Here is a 22253-nt window from a genome sequence, read left to right as displayed (position 1 = left end):
TTCCATCATTGGCCATGGGGGGTGAGCTATTACCCCCCGTAGATAGGGCTCGCAACTTGGGGGTCCTTCTAGATTCACAGCTCTCTTTGGAAGAGCATATTGGAGCTGTGACTAGGGGGGGCTTTGCCCAGGTTCGCCTGGTGCGCCAGTTGCGGCCCTATCTAGACTGGGATGCCTTGCGTACAGTCACTCATGCGCTCGTGACCTCTCGTCTGGACTACTGTAATGCTCTCTACATGGGGCTGCCCTTGAGGTCCACCCGGAGACTTCAACTGGTGAAGAATGCAGCCGCGCGAGTTGTCTTGGGGGTTTCCCGATACTCCCATGTTACACCTTTGCTCCGCGAGCTGCATTGGCTACCGGTTGCTCTCCGGGTGAGGTTCAAGGTCTTAGTGATGACTTACAAAGCCCTTCATGGCATGGGTCCGAATTACCTACGGCAACACCTGCGGCCGGCGTCAACTTCCCTCCGTCCAGTGCGCTCCCACAGAGAGGGCCTCCTTAGGGTGCCGCCGATCAAAGAATGCCGATTGGTGGCCCCCAGGGGGAGAGCGTTCTCTGTGGGCACGCCAGACCTTTGGAACTGCTTACCGGTTGAGCTCCGGATGGCCCCCGACCTTCGCTCCTTCCGGCGCGATCTTAAGACCTTCTTTTTCGAACAAGCTGGCCTGGTCTGATGGGATGGGGTTGGGTTTTTATAAATAGCTCTAATTTTAAAATGTATTAATTATTATGGGCATAATGGTTTAATCGCTTTTAATTTTTGTATTCGGTTTTTAACTATGTATTGCCCTGTTCACCGCCCTGAGTCCCTCGGGAGAAGGGCGGTATACAAATTAAATTATTATTATTATTATTATTAAATTGCTCCCAAAGGTACGGAAGAACAACAAATAAATATTATATCATATATAACTTTTTGGAATGTAGCATATGTGGGCTATCTGGCACTTCTCAAAATAGATGTAAGTTCAGTTTTGTAATATGATATTTAATCTATCCAAATTTAAAAAACCTGTTTGTCTCTTTTAGCATTTCAAACTGAAAATTACATCTCTTTCTGTCTTATCATAGCATTACTTTCATAAATACATAAAACTGAATTGCAGGAATTTTCCATTGTAAAAGAATCTCAATTGCATACTATTAATATATCAAATTGGCTTATTTCTCTAATAGAAATAATCCTGAAAATGAACTCAGAAAATGTTGTTCGTTTTGCATGCCCTCACCATGTTGTTATGTTATGTTATGTTATGTTATGTTATGTTATGTTATGTTATGTTATGTTATGTTATGTTATGTTATGTTATGTTTTAGGGTATTGAAATGAGTTTCCAGAATTTTATTCATGATGATCAAGTTAACCATAATATTATTGCCATTCATGTCATGTCATGTTATCTTATGTTATGTTATGTTTTAGGGTATTGAAATGAGTTTCCAGAATTTTATTCATGATGATCAAGTTAACCATAATATTATTGCCGTTCATGTCAAGTGACAACATCGTAGAACACAGATGGTAATCCAAAGTCAGTTAAATAATTAAGGGTGACATGCCAACAATGATGGAAGTATTGAAGTATAGTAGAAACAGCAATTATTATGAATACTTGAAACCAAGGAAAACAGACCAAAACAAGGCAGAAATAAAATTAAGCTTGGTAATAATTTTATGAGAAAGAAAAGCATTGTTTGAAGAAACCTGAACAGTTTCAATGCATGTATCCACAACAAAAAAGTAAAAAAAACAGTCTCTATTAAAAACTTGCTTGAATAGTAACAGCTTTAATTGGTGTTTAAATAAAAAGCACAACAGACTTAATTGCTCACAATTGAGTGCTACAATGCTTCATTTAATTGTTTGTTTGTTTATAAATGTTATAACTGCAATTTCTTGGGTTCTTTTTTTTTAAAAAAAGCCCAAGCTGGAGATGCAATTGAATTAATAAAACAGTTAACATCATTTAATTTTAAAGCAGTTACTGCTAAAAATTTGAATAAATCAGTTGGCAATTCTGATGCCACAGACTGCACATGGTTAATAGTTTTCTCTTTATTGTTTGTTAATTCCTGTGTTCCAGTCACAAAATTTAAATTGCTGTATTTCAGAACTCAAATTTTCAGTTAATTGAGTAAGTAATTTAAAGTGTGGGGAAAAGAATTCTTGCTCCTATCTCCTGCCCCTGCAATTTTTAAAGTGAAAATCAAACAAAATCTTTCCAATTCCAGTGAGGTCACTTGATCAGTCACACCAGATCAAGGAGAGAATTCCATACAGAGCTATGTCCATTGTAAATGCTGCATCTTGGATCAGCATACACAAATCACCAGCAAATATAACTCTCTGGAGGATATGCCACTAGATCTTAATAGCCAAGCAGGATCTCTGCTATACACCCACATAATTAGCAAGATCAGTCTGTTTTTAGCATGACAAGTTCCTTAAATGTAGCTTTAGAGCAGAGTAACTGTCAGTACAATGTCTTCAAAACAAATATGATCTTATAGCAGTTCCACAATTAAGAGTTACATAGTTGTTTTGCCAGCAATCTGAAATGTAACCTTCTAAACAAAGGTTCCAAATAAAATTTTATTAATAGACTTAATCATGGTTTATTATTTCTTGTAAATCATTTATGAAAGTTTGTTATCTCAAGATCTGAACTGATCAGCAATCACTGTCTGTTCCATACACCTTGTGTGATTGTTTCTTATACACTATTTCAGATAGGCAAAACTTGACATGTGGTATCTCATAACACAATTTTTTCCCCTCGTGGTCATTAATTGTGTAGAAACACACACCTACACAGCTCTCACTCACAGATGCACACATTCTGTTAAACATTGTCAAAGACTGACAGAATAACAGGTGGCTTAGAAGTATCCTAAGTAGATAGTAAATACCATCAATTGTAGTGATACTATTTAATTTGACTGCCCTGGCATGTTACTTTAAAAAATGTGTAATATACATGGCTCCCCCTTTATACTCAATATATGTTTTTCCCTACTACCTCTTGTTGTCACCAGTGCAGATATACCTAATGTTGATGGAGCTCCTTCAAACAGTTTTTTTTCTCAGTCTATTTGTCCAGACTGGCCAACACAGTAAGTATAAAATAAATTTTCTCTCTATATCACCCAAGCAACTAGTGAACAAACAACTAGTGTCCATTCTTCCTTTTAAACTTTTTTTTTACTAAAGTGAATAAATTCCTCAAAGGAAAATGAATGAAGAAGAAAATCCCCAGCAAACCAACCAAAAAAAAAAAAAAGACTTGTACTAATTTTGACCTGTTTGTCCAAGTTAAGAATATGCTGAGGTATAAACTGAGCTTCTCACAGCATGATTGCTTTGGATCAATTTTATTCTGAAAGAACTGTTTTTAAAACTTGCAAAATTAGAAAAATAATTGAAAAATATTCTTGACATTGTATTCAACATTGCAGGTGTTATGCTGAGAACAACAGAAGTTTTAATAGAACAACTAGATCAGACATGTCAAACTCGCGACATCATGTGACATTGTGAGATGTATCAGCACTGTTTTGCCATTGCCGGCAATGGGGTGGGTGTGGCTTCCGGATGACGCATCCGGCCTGTGGGCCGGCACTTTGACACTCCTGAACTAGATCAATCACTGTATGTTGAAAATGCCTCTGTACTTCTTAATGCATTCCAGTATTAAGAAATACAAGACTTGTGGACTTTGGTTGTTTGCATATATACCACAGGAAAGGAAAAATCTGTACCGGTTTTATAACAATTATTTGTTTATCAAAGTTTTTCAACAAAGGATCAGTAAAGATTGATGGTTAAAGTCTGGGGAGTTATGTTTATAACATAACACCTAGGACTTCTCCTTATTCCTTTTTCCCCTTCTGTATTGCAGTGCTGATGAGGGTTGAAATTAGATTGATCCTCTAAGGCTGTGTAGATTTTTGCTTTTTCTGTCGATTACTCTAGCAGAATATTTTTTAAAAAATATTTATTTAAAATATTGATACAGCTGCTCATCTCATTTAATATAACCCTGGGTAAAAAGATAAAAAGAATAAAAGCAATATAAGCATCAAAAAAACAAAAAACAAAAAACAAAAACAGAACAGGCCCAGCATCCTAAACACAGAACATACATGAATACTTATCACAGCTTTCCTGGATTCCAGCTTCATGACCCCGCTTGTCCACCGTGGCTTGTGAGAAAAGTCAGGTCTTTTCAAAAGGCTACGAGAGTAGGAACCTGCTGAATGTCAGGGGGAAAGAGGGCTCCAAAATGTTATCTTAAAGAGGAACACACACACCCCTTCATATTAAATCCTTCTAATGTAAATACTATCAAATATTTCGACTAGAAAAAATAGGTTTTTCTTTTTTATCATGAGGTTTTATACTTGGTATAGCATTGTGCCATCTGATTACATTGTATCTTGCTTGTTATTCATTGCCAGCTGGTTAAAAATGAGACTCATCTTCACCAGTAAGTGCTTAAATCGGAATGGTGAACTCTTAATGAAAGGATATGAAAGGACGTTCATTTTACACTGCAGAAATTAATACCTTTGAACGATGGCTGCTTTTGTAGCCCATAAAATTTACAGCAAAATGAACTAAAAAAACAGATAGGCTGTGCAATATTATGCATGTAGCAATTATCATGTAGGCACTTGATTATATTCATTTATATTAATGGAGCAGTTTTTATTTATAGGTTTGTAAACATTTCAAACGCTATTACCTATTGCCATTATTTCATTTTTCTTGACAACATACATTATCTTTTGTTTTACAGCTGTAGTGAAGCGTAGCAAGCAAATAGAATCTTTGCATCCAAATATATTCAACGTCTGGATTATAAAATTAAAATTCAGCACTGGCAAAATGGTAGTATTCTCTCTTCAAAGGTCAGTGTGATAGCACCCAAACCTACTTGCCATCCTATCCATCAGGTTAGATCAGCTTTTTTCCCCCCAGAATACAGTGAACTCCTCACCATGGCAACAATTTTAATCAAAATAGGAAAAGCTAAGAATTCCAGTTCTCTATTCAGATAAGGTATTTAATTGCTAATGCAGACCTTTAAGAAGACTCCTGTTCATCCTTGAAAGAAGAACAATGGACATGTTTTGATTCAAAAGGGAAGGATGATGTAAGGTTGCCTGTCTTTTAGGAAGACTGCAGCAAAGCAAGTATATTGAAATACTGTTGTGGATTAAATTCCAAATACAGATGAGGGTGAAGGAAGACAAAGACCAATAGCAAAGTAATAATAAGATAGCTGAAGTTTGGATAGGAAAGCAAAATTAATGTTACACTTATCATAACTGTGTATGTAGCAATAAAGATACTAGCATGTTTCTTTGACTGCTTCCATCCTGGATTAGTCTGCTTAAATACAGGTGGTCCTTGACTTAGAACCACAACTAAGCACAACATTTCTGTTGTTAAGTGAGTTTTGCCCCATTTTATGACCTTTCTTGCCACATTTGTTAAGTGAATTGCTGCAGTTGATAAATTAGTAACCTGGTTGTTAAGTGAATCTGGTTTTCCCCATTGACTTTGCTTGTCAGAAGGTTGCAAAAGGTGATCACGTGACCCTGGGACACAGCAATGGTCATAGATATGAATCAGTTGCCAAGCATCTGGATTTTGATCACGTGATCATGGGGATGCTGGAAAGGTCGTAAGTATGAAAAGGGGTCATAAGTCACATTTTTCAATTTTTTTTTTTTATTTTTAATTCCATTTATATCCCGCCCTTCTCCGAAGACTCAGGGCGGCTTACAAGCTTAGCAGTAGCCTTCATTCTATGTATATGCCTGCTTATTAGGGCTTTCACACACACCCCAGTGGCATTATTACAAAGTCAGCTTAATTGCCCCCAACAATCTGGGTCCTCATTTTACCTACCTCGGAAGGATGGAAGGCTGAGTCAACCTTGAGCCTGGTGGGATTTTTTGTCCAAATCATTTCTTAAAGTGGTTCTTAATAAACTGCCAATCATCTGTAGGTGCCCAGAAACACCTTTCATGAAGATAGTTTCTTATTAAATACCTTTCTCAGACAAGACACATGTCGAGATAGATCTTTTCTCACTTCCAGTGAAGACTTGACCAGCAGCTGAAACACCCAAGGAATCTTCTCTCTCTGACTGTTGTTTTTCATGGATATAAATAAGGCTGAGAATTAAGGCCGTTTTAACTTTGAACTGTCACTAAATGAACTGTTGTAAGTCGAGAACTACCTGTAGCCTACAAACAGTATGTGGGATAACTCTTCCTGCCCAGCCATTCCTGAGAATTCTGAAAACACTAATTCGGAAATGTATTTAAATTCTGCAGTAGAGTGAACGTTCCCATTTAAAAGTAGAATTCCCAAGCTTTTAGGGAGAGAAGAAATAATTGTTAAATTATGATGATTAGGGCAAACACAGCTATTCATTTGCCACCTTTCTTATATTCAAAATAGCTTTCTATTAATAATCAATGATGTAGTGTATGTGGCTAAAGCATACACAGGCTGTCAGCACAGCAGGGGGCTGGACAGCTCCAGGCTATAACCGCATTTGGCGGGAAAGTCTGGTTTGAACGAGTTTGACAGCCCCGGGCTATGGCCAGCTCTGGCGGGAAGCCAGGGTTTAAATCTATTGGCCACCTGCACTGGCGGGAAGCCCAGGTTTGAATCCATTGGTTGGTATTCACCTGGGCAGGTATAAAGGCACACCAGGTAACCCCTTTTCCCCAGCTTCGTTCCTGACCTCAATAAAGAAGTTATTACCCAGCTGAGTGTCCATCGCTGTGTGCATCCACGCTACTTTACAAATACAGTACAAAAATAATACTTACATAATAAAACAAGGGTCAATAACTAAGCAAAATTTTTATTTGGGTTTCTCAAACCAATAAAACAGACCTGTCAGATCAATATACAGCATTTCAAAAATAAATATGTATTTTATCATTCGACATTTGAAGTAAGCATTAAATCAGCCTTCTCCAACTTGACATTCTCCAATATACTGAAATTATAATATTCTAAGTGCTTACTCTGAGAATTCTCAGAAGCATACCTAGGGATTATAAAAAGAGAAAGTTGCAATAAACCTAATGGAAAACCTAGTAGAACTAGAGGACCAGAAATGGGCTCTTTTCAAGAAATTAGCTTTGTTGCTTTTCATCTGCTTAGCAACAAGCATTCAAGCATAGGACAGAAAAAAACTTTAGTCTTCTGACAAGTGAGAAGGTAAGAGACTGGAGTGGAATTTGGTTTATCATGTCTATAACTTCTCACAGTGTTTAATCCTCACTCCACCACCTTTTTGAAATTGGTGCTTCATCATTAGAAATAATGATTGCTTGGTTAGAAGCAATTGTTAGAAAAAACCCCAAATTCGTAATTATTCCAAGATGAAAAAAAATAAAATATTTTCTTCCAGGCACTGCAGCTTACAGCGTTTTGCTAAACACAGAAGGTTGCAGCCATCCAAAAACAGTAGGGACAGGCTTCATGAATCCCAATTCATGAAATCTGATCAATATTAATTGATAAAGGGATAATAATTGGAATCGACTGGGATTCATCATTGAACTTTGTTGCAAAAAATGCTGAAGGACATGGTTGCTTTGAACAACATCTATTTTTAACATGATGGTAAATGTTTAATTATTTCTTAAAAAGTAAGTTGTATTGAAAAGTATGATAACTTTTATTCTTGAAAAGTTGTTCTTTCACAAATATTTCAGGCCATAATGGTTTAACTCATAAGCTGCTCCTTGCTCTTGCTTCCTGCATTTGGCATTTTGTAGCACAGCTGAATATGGAGGTTTTGTCTGTCCATCCATCACTGTCAGTAACTTTTGATAAATCTTTCCCCTATGGATTTTTCTAATTTTCTAAAGGCCATCACATTTTCTGCTATTAAGTTTCATAAATTAGTTATGCAGTATGTTCTGTATTCTGTAAGCTGAGACCATTTGTTTTAAGCAGCATTTTGGTATAGATCAGGTAGACCTTAAAATGGTCATATTTAATTTCAAGATATTTTTCAGAGGAATTGAAACAAGTTTGGCTCAGTACTTTCTTCTGAATGGAGAAAACTTACAGTGCTTGAAATCAAAATTAGATGTGTTTAATGAAGAATATGAGATAATTTTTATTATAAAATTAAACCAATCAATTCTTCTCCTTGTAAATGATTAAGCATTTGTTTATTAATCAAATTTATATAGCTGTCCATCTCTTCCAGAGCAGCTGCCCCTTTTCTTCAACATCTTGACAGTGGACCAGTTGTGGCAGTAATAATATATTATTTCAGCATGTAAAATTGCAGCTTAACATAAAATACTGCTGAGTTTAAACTCTAGCAAGTTCTAGGGCTTGGGTTATTGTTAGTTTCTTGGTATAATTCCAGTTAATAAATGACAGCTGTGTGCTTTTACAGTTACTCCCTAGTTTACCTGTGAATGACATGCGTTGGTTTGTTTACATGGGAACTTCATCTTAAAAAGGAATGTTGCAGAATGTACGTGAAGGGATGTATCCTGACCAGATGCCATCCTAAATCATACATATCTCTTTGTCATTTGTCAGGTAAATGCTAATATCTAAGGCAGAAAATGGTTGTTAATTAATGAAATCAGAAAGGGTCAGTGCTTTCTTAAAGTTCCCATTTTCTCGAAGAACGAAAAGAAATATTTTCCTTTTACGTTTTTCTAGGAATGTTGAACAGAAAACATCACAAAGGGGAAGAACTAATATAGGACTTGCTTAACCTACAAAAGAGCTCAGCTTTCTCTAATTTTGGTGCGGTTCACATATGAATACTTCAGTGCTCATAGGTCCTCTGGGTAGTATGAACATTTCTGAGCATGTCAGGAGAGGACAGGGAAAGGCTGAAAAATAAAAGTCTGCCCCGGATTAATTTATTACGGTATTTAAGATTCTTAGGCATTAAACGAGTAAGGTTTATTTTATTTTCAGCATTTATTTTTATTTGTCAGCATTCTTTCATCCAGAGAAAGAATGCTGACAACTTCCTTTCACTAGCAAGCCAATGATTCAAGCGTGTCTTAGGTACAGAAGAGGGAGAAAAAGAGAACAGCAGGCTTCCAATGAAGCTGATTTCCACAAGTTCCCTTTTCTGGCCTTTCACTTTATCCCAATTATATTTAATAGATGGCTTTATTTTTTTGCCTATATTCTTGCAAAAGATCTTGGCACTTGCATATGTTAGTTGGTATTTCTGGATTTAAGTTTTGTGGTACCCAAGCGATGTCCTCCCCCCCCTTACAGCCTACAGCCTTCCTGGTCTTTGACAGGAAATTCCTTTCATTCCACTTTTTCAGTTTAGAAAGTAAGAGGGAGGGAAAATCTAAATGGAACTTCAATGAATCTCACAGAAAGCTATTGGTATTTATACCCATCCTCGTTAGGATGCATAATATCCCAAATTAGTTTGTCTTGATGCTATGGCATGTGCCATTCAGTTGTTTTAAGTTACTGCCAACAGATATTCTGGATTTTTTTTTAACCTGCTCTTTTTTTAGCTTGATGAAAGAGAATTAGAAAGGTCAAAGGAGAGGGAGAAACTCTTAAGGCTGGAGATTTGTGTTTTTGCATTTATTTAGATATAATTTCTCCAAGGGATTTGCACATGCATGTGTCTTAATTTTCAGCGTCTAGTCACTTTTCCAGCATGAATTACCTAGCTTTTTGTTCCTTAATTAAATCACAAGGAAAAACATCCTGAAGGCATTTCTCTCATTCTTGGGAAGGCACAGATGGTGCTATCATTGTTAAGGGTAAAAATCTACCTTTAAGAAATTGTTGGAAAATTCCTTCTTCCTCTAGTCTAGAATCCTGTGGATAAATTCTTCACCCTATTTCCCATTTTAAATTTGTAGACAATGCTCAGCCATTGTTTCCCAATGTGGAAAGGCTACCCATTGGATTAGATACAGAGAATCTGTTCTTAGAAAACATTGAGACAGAAAAATGAAAACTGTTCTGTTTCTGTTTAATAAGACGACTACACTGGATAAAGAGGCAAAGGAATTCTTTATGCTAATCTGTTGTGATTTATATGCCTTATAATTCATAAGGCTGCCAATTTCCAAAGATGTTTCTGGACAATGCATAAAGGTTAAAACCACCACCACAATTTACCAAATCAAGGACCTGAGAATACAACCCAACTCACCTTCTTAAAAAGAATAATATTTATCGTTGTATCTCCCTTCTGTTTCAATGAAGTTTGTGTTTTACGTTCTTTATTTTATAAAATGTTCAAGCTGACTCTGAAGGTTTACAAAAAGAACAATAGAAAAATATAAAGATGCAAAACATAAAAAGGAGACTCCAAAGAAGCCACACCAACTAGAAACTAAACACCACACAAAGAGTTCCATCACCCATGGGGGGAGGGACTAGATCCTGAGCACTCATTTAAATAAGGCCCAAATTCAGGAGAAGGCCTTCTTCCTGAGTTTCATCAGATAACACCGTTTAATCAATGGGGTACAGAACATGCCAACTCTGTTAGAACTCTATGAGAATGTGTGGGATTAGCTGCATTTAATACTCAATTTTGTATTCTGAGACTATCAGTGCAGTGGATGAGCTGGACTGAGGGCCCACCTGCAACATCTTGATCACTCAGAATGCCATTTGCATAGCTTTTCCTTCTCTTTTAGGCACAGTAAGAAGGAAAATTAAAAGAGAGCCAGACAGATGCAAGGGTAATTGTTCAGACTCTTCACTGATACCTCCTCTCCCATCAAAAAAAAAAAGAGTGATAACCCCTTCACCACCACCACCACCACCACCACCACACACACAAACATTTTCTTTCTTCCAGAGCAGGGATCGCCTGCAAAGCTCTGATGCTTAGGAGGCTTTACCAATGATTTTAAAAGACGATAAAGGAGTCTCAGTTTTCCCTCCTTCTTTCAGGCAAAATTTAAACCAAGCAATTTGAAGCTTAACTGACATTTGACGGTACTTTCTGCTGTGAAAGCATTTATCCAGAGATAAGCCTTGGATTTTAACAGTCTAGACTGGAACAGTTTTGGACTATTTTACATATTGTTAATCATAAGGAAAAAAAATGTGTTTGAGATTTTATATAATAGAAAGGAAATGATATTCTTAATAATTTTAAAAATATGAATCCCAGGCATATTTACTTAAAGTATAAAATCTTCGAACACTGGGATGGATAAAAACAGTCATTTATTGCTAAAAGATCATAATAAGCAACAGTGCTTTTTTTGTAAAAGAAAAAGGTGCCGGAACTCACACATGTCATACAACCCTTCCATGATTTCTGCAAACAGCTCCCCCCCCCATTCACTTGCACATATGGCTTTTTTTCAGTGCTTATCCACTGATCTTTATCTGATTCCTGGACTAGCCACCCCAATGTTTTTTGTTTATTTATATGCCGCCCTTGCTTTCTGCTATCTGATTTAGTTGATCTTGCTGTATTTGGATGTTCTTTGTGTGTTGGTGTGTATGTGTGTTGCGGCACTCTCTTTCCTTGGTTCACCCATATCTGTTCAATTGGGGTTGTTTTCAGATCATTTCTTGTCTTCTCGGCTAGTTGTTGCATGATCGATATCTTCTTTTTCTTATGAGTCGTCTTATCCTCTGCTGCATTTCTTTCGATGGGTCACGCATTTGCTGGTTATTTTCCTTGCCTTGGGTTGGTCACTTTCATCTGTTCATTGTGCCTGTCCGTCCATCTATTCCTGTTAAGCTCCTGTCTTATGAGTGCTCTCCATCTGTTTGTGCGTGCGCGTGACATTGTCTTCTCTTCCCTTGATCTATCCACCTCCGATCTTCGGAAGTTATTGCATGATTGTTTGTTGTCTGTTCCTGTTTTTTGGGCTCGGTGGGTTGTTGTGTTTTAGATATCTCTTCTGGTGTCCTGGTTGTCCAACTTTTATTTCTTTTGGTTTCTCTCCTTTTTATCGTTGGTAGACCTTTCTTTTGCTGTTGATGTGCCTTTAATGCTTGGTAGGTGGGTGGCAATTCTATGTGGTGATTAATTGTAAATTTATCTGAGAACCAGGCTTCCTTAAGTAATCTGCCTCCTTTGGAGGTGTCTTGGGCAATGGTCTGTGCCCCTGCAAAGTCGAAGGAGTGGTTATTATCGACCATATGTGTCCATATCTGTGAATATTGTTCATGTCTTTTTATTGCAAGCTTATGTTCATGGATTCTTATTTGGTGTTACAATAGGCACCAAATAGGTTAAATAGGTGTTAACCACGTTTAACACAAAATGGCTTGGCAAATACAACTTGGATGACAATTCCATACATAAATGGGGTTTCAGAGGCAATGGCAAGAATATTGGCACCACATAACATTAATGTGGCACACTGACCAAACCAGACATTCAGTACCAAGTTGATGCGCCCAAAAGAACAACTATCTGAAAAATAAAAATCATCAGTAATCTATAGGGTGAGATGCAATGACTGCCAATGTAGTTATATCAGAGAAACATCCAAACAACTAAAGACAAGAATCCATCCAAGACATGAACAATATTATATATATATATATAATGCTGATTTAACTAAAGATAGATCATGGTAAAGATAATGGATACTTATCTTAGTTTTTTGGAAGCCACCCTTCCTGTTTGTAGAGACATATTTTTCTTATTATCTGTTCTTATTCTGTTACACTTTCCGTGATTCCTTCTTGTTCAGGCACATTCACCCCTCATATAGTTGCTATAACTTTTGAGAGACCAGATAACTACTAATTCCCATGATCTCAACACTGTATTAGTGTTTAAACAGTCAAAGAGTACAGTAATTGGCTCTTTTGGTAGCTGTATCACATTGTTAGTTTATGCTTCATCTATGGTCAGTCAGAATCCAGATCTTTCTCACAAATCCTGCTATTAAAAAGGTACCATCTATCTAGTATCCATTAATCTCTATGCCCTCACTACTAAGTGTCCAACCTCTTGATTAAGGAAGCATTTCAGAAGGGATTTCCCCCGCACACACACCATTTTCTGGAAATGACAAAGAGAAGAGGGAAAATACTTTCAGTCATGCAAGATTCTGTTTAATAACCTTAACTTATTGTAAGTAACCTTTACACTAACTATAATGCTGTGCTCCTGGATGTGCTTCATATCTGAAATAAGATCTGAAATACCTTGATGGGCTAATAAGAACAGAAATAATTTTAATTGCTCATGCTTGTCTCTTTTCTGAGACAAGTAGTATAAAGGTTCATAAACATAATTTTACTACTCCTTTTACTACTCCTTTTTTTTACTCCTCTCCCTGGGTAACAAACAGATTTGCTTATACTATATACTTATACTTTATACTTTCCCTTATACTTTATACTTTCCCTTTCATTATTGTTCCTCATTGATTTTTCTACTGGTCAGACTTTACTTTGCAAGATCTTGGGTGTGAAGGTGTGAGAGAGAGAGAGAGAGAGAGAGAGAGAGAGAGAGAGAGAGAGAGAGAGAGAGAGAGAGAGAGAGAGAGAGAGAGAGAGAGTGAGTTGTGGCTTCAAATAAGGAGTCTCTATGATAGCTAGTGCTAGAATTAATTCATCGGGAAATTAATTTATCTGCTCATGCTATTAGTCATGTGTTAAAAAAGTGGAATATGATTTATCCTCTAAAATCAATTGTAACTTGGGTTACAGTTTGCTCCTTTTTGGGTTGTTTTTCTTATCAGTCTTACAAAGTCAAAACATTAATCTAAAAAAAACATTTAAAAGCACAGTCCCAATTAATATGCATGCAGTGATTGTGTGACAGAAGGCACATTATCTGAAGGTGTGTTTGTGATAATATCTTACAGAGCCTAAAGTTACTTTCCATCACTTCTATCATGTATTTTTAGTACAAAATGTTACCATGCTTACACTAGTCTTCATGAAATGACTCAGAAAGTTAAAATATGCCCCATTTACAAGTCAAGAGAATTCCTTGTCACATTGTAAATGTGGAGGGTGTTGTCCTACCTTTAAAATGAAACATGAAAGTCTCCACTGCCACTTCACATAAAATATGGGTGACATCAGATAATTTAGTTCATAAGATATTTCCAAGCAGGAAGAGAGGCAAGGGTTGGGATTTGTGATAGGAGAAAAGATGGCAACCAAAGGCATTCATTCTCAGTAACGTGGCTTTGTTTGGTACATAAATCAGACCTATAAAATCTGCAGTGCCAAGTCTTTTATCTTTCCATCCCTGATCCTTATACATATTTAGCAACTTTCCAGTTGCAACAAAAGTAGCTCAGCCGTCTATGAATGGTCCAATTTATTTTTGGACACAAGGATTTCTTGCCTCCTAATCCCAGGGTGCGTTAAGATTTTAAAACCAGGGAATCTATTTATTGCAATGCTTCCTTTGCCCTTAAGAACTGGGATCAGTTTTCAGACCCTTAAGTGTAACTGTACAATTCATTTCAAGGGGCTGTTTTTCATGTAGCATGGTAGCAACGAAGGAGTAAATTGTAAACATTTATCATCTAAGCAGCACATTTATTGATTTCCCATAGGAAGCACTTTGGGAACTTCGTGATAGATGTTGGTTCCGATGGAAAGTGAAAGGTTATAACAGTTCACTGATTATGGATCATCTGCTAGTGCTCAAGTGAAAGTTACCCATTTATTGCATTTTAAATGAATACTATAGACCCTAAACACAGTGAGCCAAAACCTTGAACATAAGACTATGGCAAATAGGACATCCAGCCTATTGATTACAAAAGTAAATGCATCCCATTCTTTACGGAGAAGTCCACTATTAATGACATAAAACTGCATTCATACATTTCATAATATAATCATAACAAGTGATGATGCTGAAAACAGTGGTTCTTAACACTATAATGACAAAATGATAAAATATGCTTGTGATGTCATGACACCAGCTTCTCCCTTTTATACTGCAATGTGAAATCACATACAGTTATGGAAGGAGTGACATTATGTCCCCATGTTTCAATGGATGCTTAATAAATTGCTTGCTCTTCAAAAAAATGCCTATGGTTATCCTATGGTAAATTAGTTAACTACTTACTTCACAATTTCAAACAGATACTACTTGCTGCCTGATAAATTAATTCTAAGCTGTTATGCAGCTCCATGAAAACACAAAACAAGAGCAACAAGACTTTTTTCTTCACCAAATCATATTTAACCCTTACATGGGATAAGTGGGGATAACAACAGGCTAACAATGTTATCACAACACTTCATATACCTTTGAAACACTGGTCTTTACTACCCTCTGAGGGAAATTCTATGGAATGTATATTTTTATTTTTATAAAATAAAAGCAAGCATTAACTGGCAGAAGCAATAGGGCTAAATTGATTTAAAATCAATTTTGTTTTCAGTTTAGAAATGTTAACTATGTTAGATCAAATAATGCATTTTATCCACATTCTTTGGTTATCAGATATATAATAATAATTGTAATAATCTGACCTATAGATTAAGAAAGAATTAAGATTAAGTCTAAGAGACATCAAATGACGAATAGAAAAGACACATGGTAAGGCAAAATATTACATTAAAAAAAATAACAAGCAAACCAGATAACAAGACGTGTCAATGGCTGAGACTAGGAAAATTAAGAAAGAGACAGAGGGGCTAATTCTGGCTGCACAAAACCAAACCTTAACAACAAATGCATACAAAGCCAGAATTGAGAAGATAGCAACAGACAGCAAATGCTGCCTCTGCAAAGCTGAAGAAAAGGTGGACTATCTAGTTAGCTGCTATAAGACAATTACCCAGATGATTACAAACAATGGCATGACAAACAAGCAACAATTGTGCATTGGGGTATCTGCAAGAAATACCATTTGCCTGCAAACAAGAATTGGTGAGACCAGAAAATAAAGTAATAGAATATAAAGAAGCTAAAGTGCTCTGGGGCTACAGAATTCAAACAGAAAAGCATCTGTCACATAACACCCCAGACATAACAATTGTCAACAGGAAAGACAAAAAAAAAGTCTGGATAGTGAATGTGACAGTACTTGGAGAGAGCAGAATAGAAGAGAAAGAACTGGAGAAATTACAAAATACAAAGTCCTGCTGACTTGCTAAATGTGACTAACTACACCACCACCACCACCACCACAATAATAATAATTTAAATTAAAGCCAAATAAAAGAAATAAAACAGATAATTAAAATTGACAGTTAAAAGCAACATTTAAAAAACTGTACATAAAGATGTTCTACATGGAAATCATTCAAAAATGTTGGAGTGTCAACAGAGAAGATTTGATCTGGGCTGCTGTTAGATGAGTTCATGGAAACTATAGGCAAATCTCTGTTAGAAAGGAGACTCATATAGAATATGAGCTGGACCTAAGCCAGTTAGGGCTTTAAAGTTAATGACCATTACTTTGGATTTTGCCTGGAAACAAATTGGCAGTTTGTACAGTGCTTTTAGCACTGATATATAAACTAGCTGCAAACAACAATTTTCATGTCAATATCTGTTGGAAAATTACTCTGGGCAATTTCTTGTTTAGTTTGCACCTAGCACACTTCTAATCAATCCCTATATCCAAATCAGAACAATCAGATACTATATACTTAACTCAGCAGGTCTAACAAAAAAAATAATTATGGCTGGATGTTTATGTATTAAACAATGGCACTATTCAAGCAGATAGTTGGCAAAGATAAAAAAATACATATTTTGCACTGCAACAACATAGAGACATTTCTGTTTTATGTCAGGGAATGTAGAGTTTTGGATCTTAGAATCTTAGATGATTTGACCTGATTTTTACTGGGTTTGGTCATGCATTTTTCCAAATTCTGCAACATATTCATCAATTCTGGTTTCTCCAAAATAATCCCTAGCCATTAGTAACATGTGATATGACTCTAGGCTTATGAATTGAGTTGCAATGTATGAGTCCATGCAAAATATTATAAATAGCAAAGACATGACAAACAAACAAGAAAGTTTCCCATAGTAATAGCAATAACATTTAGACTTATATACTGCTTCATAGTGCTTTACAGCACTCTCTAAGCAGTTTACAGAGTCAGTGTTAGATACTGGGTTCTTCACTTCAATGACTTGATGAGGTAAGTGAGTTCAGCAAAGATCATTATTGCTTGCAGGATCTGAACTGAGAAAAAGGGCTACGAATGCAGCAATTTATACCCGGGTCTCTAGGTGGCGGCCAATAGGTTTAAAGCAACCTATTGCCACCCTAGAGGCAGCCAATGGTGGCACTGGAGACAGGTTGTCTGAGGAGCCGTGAGCCGTTAGCCAGCTTCCCTGCTTAAGCAACCTTCCAGCAATTAACCCACATGGTGTTCCCTTAACAAGACAAAGTCCAATACATTACAGCCCTTCCCCCTAGAAGGTACAAACATTATAACAACAAAGGAAAATGATTACAGCAATACAAGTTTACAAAGATACAACAATAGTGTGCATTTACACGTTTTCCATCCTGGCTATTACAGATGCTTCTTAGCTAGCAGCACAATCATGATACAGACAACATAATAGCATCGTTATTTCAGAACAAAATTTTGTACATATGCAGGAGGCTTGCGAACCCTTGTGGAATGCCTGGGGAACCCTTGTGGAATGCCTGGGGGACTTCCTGGTCTACCAGCTTGCCTGCCAGGCTGGGTAGACCAGTGTCTTTAAGCTCAAGTGAGTCTGGTTGACTCGGAGTTCTCTGGCTGGCCCTTCCAGGTTGGCCCACCCCAGAGTCAGTTTGCTCCGCAGAGTTAGCACAGTGGCTGTAGTGTTCTGGTTGGCTTTCTCCATCAGGTGACCCATGTTGCACTCCTGGGCTTTCCTCCCCTACGGCCATCTTTCCGTTGCTCTGGCTGCTTGGGCCCTCAGAGCCTATGGAATGATCGGCCTGGCTGCTGGTTTGCAGTCTGTGAAAAGGACCTGTGACGAAGTCCTTGCTTTGTGGCTGTTCTGGAAAATGCTTTCTAAGCTGATCGATATGGCAACAGAAAACTCACCCACCCTCTAGGCCCATTTTGTATGAGAGAGGGCCTGATGTTTTGGTGACTTTCCCTGGCACCCACAAGTTCCCATGCCCATAGTTCCTGGCCCACACCCCATGGCCCACTTGCAGCCCCCTCGGGGGTTTTGGGTGAGAGGCCTCCGCTGCCACCTAGTCTGGGTGCAACCTGTCCAGATTTGTGATTAGTCGCCTTCCCCAGTGCAGCTCTGCTGGGCTTTTCCCTGTAGCTCTGCATGGTGTGGAATGTTGGCACAGCAAAAAGTCGGCCAGTCTGTGGTGCCAGTTCCCAGTCACTATATGCCTCAATGACTCTTTTGTGGTGTGAACCATATGTTCGGCTTGACCATTAGTAGATGGGTGAAATGGAACCGATGTCACATGCCTAATGATGTTTGCTCTAAGGATCGCCTGAAATTCTGCCGCAGTAAATTGGGCCCTGCTATCGGACACTATGACGTCCGAGAGCCAGTGTGTGGCAAAGAGTTTCCTAAGCACCTGGATGGTCCTAGCAGTAGTCATATTTGCAATTGGTATAACTTCTAGCCATTTCGAGTGGCTGTCGACCACTATAAGAAAGAGCTGTCCCTCTAAGGGCCCAACGAAGTCTATATGAATGCTAGACCAGGGAGTGTGAGTCTCCTCCCACTTGTGAACTGGAACATGGCATTTGAGGCCTTGTTTGCTGGCATGTATAACACCCATTCACCTGGGCCTCAATGGCTTTATCTAATCTTGGCCACAATAAATAGCTTCTTGCCAAAGCTTTCATGTGAACAATACCCAGATGACCTTCATGAAGGGATTGTAATATCCTGTCTCTTAGTGAGGTAGGAACTATGACCCTGTTCCCCAAAAGAATACAACCCTTGTGAGTTGATAGCTCGTGTCTCCTAGTAAAGTAGCTCTGGAACTCAGGACCTGGGCTTTTATCCAGCCACCCTGCGTGTACCCAAGAAAGCACCCTACTTAGAGTCTTGTCTGCTGCCATTTCTGCGGCAATGTCCCCCGTGTGGAGGGGAAACTCCGGCAAGTCCTGAATGGACAAAAAGCGGGCTGCTGGGGCTGGATCTGGTTCAATTTGAGGCAGTGGAAGCCTGCTCAGGCCATCTGCATGGCCCATATCCTTGCCGGGTTTGTGAATTAGCTTAAAAGTATAAGCTGATAAAAAAATGGAACATCTAAGCATCCTAGGGGATAAAATGTGGGGTGTCTGTCTGTCTGTAGTGAATAACCCTAATAGTGGTTTATGGTCTGTGAAGACCATGAAGTCCCTGCCATATAAATAGTCATGGAATTTTTTTTACTCCAGCAACTATAGCCATTGCCTCTTTATCAAATTGAGCATAATTTTGCTCAGCAGAGGACAATGTCCTTGAATAAAAAGCAATTGGAACTTGAGTCCCATCTCTCTGTAAGTGACTTAGGACTACACCCACCCCATATGGGGATGCGTTACATGCTAAGCAAACTGGCTTTGACTCCTTGAAATAATTGATAGTGCAACTAATGGACAGAAGGGCCTTCAATTCCTGGAAACTCTTTTCATGAACACTAGTCCACTTCCATGTAGCATTTTTATCCAAGAGCCAATGTAGCAGCTCTGCCACTGCAGCCTTGTTAGGAAGGAACATCTGGTAAAAAATTAGGACGTCTAGGAATGCCTGCAGCTCTCCTTTTGTTTTAGGGCTGGGTGCCATTTGAATGGCTTTTACTTTAGACTCAGCAGGGTGGATGCCGTCAGCATCAATGCGAAATCCCAAGAACTCGGTGGAGGGGACTCTGATACTGCACTTATTCTTTTTAAGCTTGAGGCCTGCTTTGTGTAGCCTTTGCAGGACAGCTCTGAGTCTCCTTGCTAGCACCTCAGTGGATTCACCAGCGATGAGCACATCATCAAAATAGAGGCAAATCCCCGGAATGCCCTTGAGTGTACGTTCCGTGATGCCATGAAAAATGCCAGGGGCTACACTGACCCCAAATTGCAGGCGCTTTACTTTAAACGCCCCCTGTGGGTTACAATAGTCTGTGCCGCAGCTGTGGCCTCATCAACAGGGAGCTGCTGGTAGGCCTGAACCAAATCTAATTTTGCAAAAATGGTGCCACCCTGCAAAGATGCCAGGATGTGGTTTACTACTGGTACTGGGTATGCATGCTGTTTGACTGCACGGTTAATTGTGCATTTGTAATCGGCACAGATTCTGACCTCCCTGTTGGCTTTAAGAGGCGTTACAATTGGGGTCTCCCACTCACCCCCATCTACTGTCTGCAGTATGCCCTGTTCAACATGTTTATCTAGTTCAGTGTCTATCTTGTGTTTAAGAGCAAATGGAACCCTACGAAGTTTAATCCTGACTGGCACTACATTTGGATCTAGTTTAAATGCTATTGGCAGGCCCATGTATGTCCCCAGAGCTGAATCAAACACATCTGCAAATTCCTCGCATACTGACACTAGACTCTCGACTTGTGTCTAGTTGATCCCGGTTACTTGGATGCCTAGTGGATGAAACCAATCAAGCCCTATCAGGCTCATTCACTGACTCTCTACTACAACAACATCCAGGTGCCCCCAAACCCCCTTAAATTTAACAGCTAGTGTGGCCTCACCCTTGACTGCGACTCTGGCATTCTGAACATCAGTTAGTACAATATCAGATGGCTTTAGCTTGGCCCATCTCTTACTGCAACTACAAATGAAATTAAATGTTTCAAGGGAGATAATAGAAACGGTGGAGCCCGTGTCCAGCTCCATCTTGCAGGGGACCCCTTGCAGCTCCACCTGAAGTCTATACTTTGGCTTAATCGGGCGGCGAGCCCCAGTACGGCAAATGCTCCTGTGACTGGAGCAAAACCCCACGCTATACTGTCCCAGGGCCCCGGTACCTCTCCTGGTCAGATCTTCCAACTGGTAATTTGATGGCTGGTCCCTCTGGCGACCTCTGCAGATGGATGTGATGTGGCCCAACTTCCCACAGGCCTAGCACGTGGCTGTCCAGAACCTACAGTCCAAGCATTGGTGGTGGCCACCACAACCTGGGCATCTAAGGAAGGGATCTGCCTTGTAAGTGGTCCCCTGTTGCTTGTTGCTGCGACACTGTTGGTCGTGGTGTCTGTGTAGCTTGTTGACTTCTGTGTCATCTTTGGGGTATTTGGTGTGTTCAGCATCCTTGTGGTGGACGGCTTCTTCATGTTGTATAGTTTTGGTGGGCCGCATGGCTCGTATGGCCCCGCCGGCAGCTTCGTCTGCCATGACTTCCATCAGCGCATCTGGGAATGACAGAGTCTCTTTGGCAAAGAGCTTTTGCTGTAGCTCTCAGTTTTGGAGACTGCAGACAAGCTGGTCTTGTAGCCTCTCCTCGACATCGGAGAACTGGCACAGGCGTGCAGCCTGCCTCAAGGACGCGATGAACTCGGATGTGGTTTCCCCTGGTTGCTGGACTCTTTGCTTGAATGCATAGCGCCAAGCGATTACCAGCTTGGGCTGGAAGTGGTCTCCAAGCTTCTTCTTCAAGTCCGTGAAAGATACGGAAACCAGTGGCATTGGTGCAAACACATTCTCTGCTATGTTGAATGTTGCTGGGCTGCACACACAGAGGAGTGTGGTGGCCTTCAGTCCATCCTCAGTGATCTGGTTCTCTCGAAGGTAGTTCTCGACCCTGGACAGTTATGAGGACCACCCTTCTGGCTGATTTATGTTGAATTCTTCCAGTTTTCCAACCTTGGCCATTTCTGCTGGTCTTCATGGCTGGTGCTTGGCGTCTTCGAATCCTGCTCCTCCATTGCCCAGGGACTGGTCCTCTGGGCGCATGGTCACTAGTGTGGCTGTGCTAGCCGACCGTAGGGGGGGAATTGCTTTTTCTGCCAGGCGTGTGCTGCCTCTCCCCTAGTGACTCTTCAGATCAGTTGAGGACCAGGATCCCACCCTCATCGCCAGTGTTAGATACTGGGTTCTTTCCTTCAATGACGAGACGAGGCGAGTGAGTTCAGCAAAGATCATTGTTTATTGCTTGCAGGATCTGAACTGAGAAACAGGGCTGCGAATGCAGCAATTTATACCCAGGCCTCTAGGTGGCAGCCAATAGGTTTAAAGCAACCTATTGCCACCCTAGAGGCAGCCAATGGCAGCACTGGAGATGGGTTGTCTGAGGAGCTGGGAGACGTTAGACAGCTTCCCTGCTTAAGCAACCTTCCAGCAATTAGCCCACATGGTGTTCCCTTAA

The sequence above is a fragment of the Vipera ursinii genome (assembly GCF_947247035.1).
Source record: "Vipera ursinii genome assembly, chromosome: 3".
Classification (NCBI taxonomy): Eukaryota; Metazoa; Chordata; class Lepidosauria; order Squamata; family Viperidae; genus Vipera; species Vipera ursinii.
The sequence above is the reverse complement of the archived record's forward strand: the minus strand, read 5'-3'. Positions refer to the sequence as shown.